The 3469-nt window shown below is 30.1% G+C and overlaps 1 protein-coding gene across 1 annotated transcript in view; it reads right to left on the reverse strand.

Moving 5' to 3' along the window:
* Positions 1 to 3469, reverse strand: part of LOC123014630 (protein bric-a-brac 2-like) — a 245719-nt gene that overhangs the window by 221493 nt on the left and 20757 nt on the right. Inside the window, exon 2 of the mRNA XM_044413837.1 lies at positions 2027 to 2064. The gene's annotated coding sequence lies outside the window, so the exon portion shown is untranslated. The remainder of the gene's footprint in view (positions 1 to 2026; positions 2065 to 3469) is intronic.

Genomic DNA, 3469 nt, shown 5'->3' on the forward strand with positions numbered 1-3469 from the left:
CATGGATAGTAATGAATTTCTTCCATTGTAAAAAAAGTTAAAATAACTTGGAAATCATTAAATTTAGGTATAGGGAAAAAAATAGGTAAAATAAAATATAGATAGGGAAATATAAGTAAATATAGGTATAGGGAAAAAAAATTGGAGCCTTCCATTTCAAAAAATTCAGTTACGGGTATTTGAAGTTTCCCAAACGTAGCCTTAAATTTTGGAGGTTTGTTCATTATTTTTCCAATTATAAATGGGCGAAAGAAAAGATCTAACTTTCCTTTTTCATATGCTCAAATACGATTTCAAAATAATTAAAATTGGTAGAGTTATCGATTTTTGGAGGAAAAGATGCAATTTTAAAAAATTTCAAATAAGTCTAAATATTTCAAAAACGGTATAAGGAAATCTAATAAAAACTCTCTCAAAATCACTAGAGTAATCCAAAAACGCAATAAAATACATAACATAACGAAGTTGATACCCATTTCCGGTTTAACCGGAAGTGCTGTCATTTTGAAAATATTTTCATCGAGCAAGAACTAAACGATTATGGCTATAATCAAAATTTTAGATAAATATTTCTGTTAAAACACCCAATGCTTTAATATTGTTCAAAATTTTTATTTTGATTTTTTCTAATGGTAACTAAAAATTGAACAATGTAAAAGTTGATAGATTTTGAGTAATTAACATTTTAATATTGAAAATGAGGAATTCGGGTAATTTATGGCCAAATTTGAGATGAGGTGCCAGTTAATTGAATTTATTTTCTCCAAATTTAATTTTTAAAAATTTTGTACATCAAATCAAAGTGTTTGCACTATCAAAATTCTTTCTTAATCAATTACAAATACTTATTTTGGAACACACTGTAGTTTTTTAAAATACTGCTTTGATAACAAGGCACACAAGCGCTGCGTATGAAATTGTTCCGCCATTTCGATGACCAAACAGAACAAAGTAATTGAATAACAGGAACGGTTCGCAAAAATTCCATGTATTAATAATTTGCATTTTTTTTTCTCTGAATTTAAAAATAAAATCAACGAAATCGCCATCCATTACAATAATTAGAGCGAATTTTGTCCACATGTGATCGGGGTTGACTGAATTACTAATGGGTCAGAGCAGAGGGTAAATTTTTGCAAGCGTAAAAAACTCACTCTTTTTTTAAATTTTATGCAGATGTATATGTATATGATACATACATTATGATATACATGTATGAGGGAGGCTTTACGTTCAAAAAAAGAGAAAATTATGAAACAGCTTTTTTTAATTGCGAAAAAGCACATTTTTATTTTTAATATAAATAAGGCGAGAACTTTATTAAATTTTCCCCCGACAAATGCAAGAACAACAAGTCTTTTTCAAGTTTCAGCTTTAAATAAGTTTAGATTAGAACAGAGACAATTCCCTAACAAATAGAGAAGCTGATAAAATCTTATCATCCTTATCGAATCGTCGATTACCTTGTAATTTTCGTGTTAGAGGGGGTGATCGCAGCGACGCCGCCCCCCATTCAATCAAGCCCCAGGGAGGACGATTGACAATTTGTATCCATTATATTTATGTATTTTTACTAAGCCAACAGCAGGAGTGGATATTGCAGACCAGTTTTTTTATATTTGGGAATAACGGCTAGCTCCGGGGCTTGATCGAGAGCCTATCCATTCGATATTTGATAACCAAATGTGATATATTTGATTTTTGCTTTGCTGCTTTGCGACCAACGAGTTCTCTCGAAGTATCATGATGAATTGGAATTTTTAAAACGGAATAAAGAGAATGCCAGATTCGAAAATGTAATCAATATTTAGGGAGGGAGGCCTCACACCACCCCCAACCACCACCACAAACACACACACGTTAATTTATAAGTTTCAAGATATCGCAATTTTTGCGATTCGCTTTTTGACACGAAAACTCATAAATACACCGATTTAATTGCTGGATTCTATTTATTTCCTCCAATATGTTAATGCCTCTTTATATTCATGCAAATAGCGCGATTTTAATCAAAGAAAACACTTACCGAAAACGGATGATAAGAACCGTTGTTTGTACCTGAAACTGTAACAAAGAAAATAATTATTAGAGCGTGGATTACACGTGAATTATTGTCAAGGGTGTATAAAGCAATGTAGGCCAAACTTTTTTCCCAAATACACAAGTCACAGATTAATAGAATTTCCTATCAGCGTTCGAGAGTTGAAATTAAATTTGGCCAACATGAAATATAATTTGGAGCAGTCCCAGACTAGCTTCCATAATTATATTTATAATATTATTTATTAAAGTGGAGTAAGGACCCTTTCAGGGGCGGCTGCATGGAAAATTGCATTGTGGTCATGTTTGGATAGGCGTAGAGGAGTCACAGGTTAGTGATGAGAGAACCAGAATATTGATATAAACTTCACAAGTAATACTAGTTTTAGTTAAAGTTTATGTCGGCGCTAATGAACTCAATTATAACTTTCAGAATGTTATATTCGATTAAATTTTGGCAATGCGTCGAGAAGTATTAAGACGTAAACTAAATATTAAGTTACTGTGAAATTCAAGACAGACATTTAATTTTCGATGGGGAGAGACGGCCCTACAACAAATTCTAGGGTAAGTCCGGGAGAGATGGTCAAAAAACCAGTTGTAAAATTTTGATCGTTTTTTCTTACAGTAGGAAAACTAGTTTTAAATAGAGATAAAATTATCATTTTTTGTAAATTTGTTACCTAATTCAAGAAAAAACTGGTTCGAAATTTAAAATTTAATATCGAATTGTGCCTTTGAAGGTAAAACTTTAAGAAATTTAAGCTTCAAAAAAACAATTTTCAGTTTTAAGACTGAAATTTCGACTCCTAGAAAGCAGAATTCCAGATTATAAAAAGAAACTCCATTAAGATACACTAAAAGTTTTTCAGCAGAAATTTCAAGATCTTGAAAAGGTAAATTTCCAGTTTTTCATTTTCTCTACATTTTGAAAATTTGGCAATAGAGAATCTGAAGTTGGAATCTTTTCTGAATAAACAAAAGCTTTGATTAAGAACAACAACTTTTATTAAATATAAGATCAAAATTCTGAGTTTTGATGCCAAAACCATGCTAATATTTAGAAATACGAACTTTTGTATTTCTGAAAAAATGAAAAATGAAAAAAATTAAAAATTCTTAGCTTTCAAATTCCAATTCAAAGTTGCAACTAAGAGAAATTGGAAAAAAATAATGTTATTATGGACAAGTTTTATGACAACTTTTAAATGAAAATTCTTTTACCTTTTTTTGTTAAAATTTCGTTAATGCCAAATTCCAAGCTTTATTATTTACGGTCAAAACTTCTTAAAGAAATAAAAACAAGTTATCATTTATAGTAAACACCCTAGATAACAAAATTATAAACGAAGAATAATTGGATTATCAAAAAATGTAGAAGTTTATGATCAAACAACAAAAAGTCACAACAAAAAAGAATTAATTGATT

This window comes from Tribolium madens, unplaced genomic scaffold, assembly GCF_015345945.1.
Source record: "Tribolium madens isolate multiple individuals breed KSU strain unplaced genomic scaffold, Tmad_KSU_1.1 Scaffold_97;HRSCAF=244;Tcas5.2_LG3a, whole genome shotgun sequence".
NCBI classification, from domain to species: domain Eukaryota; kingdom Metazoa; phylum Arthropoda; class Insecta; order Coleoptera; family Tenebrionidae; genus Tribolium; species Tribolium madens.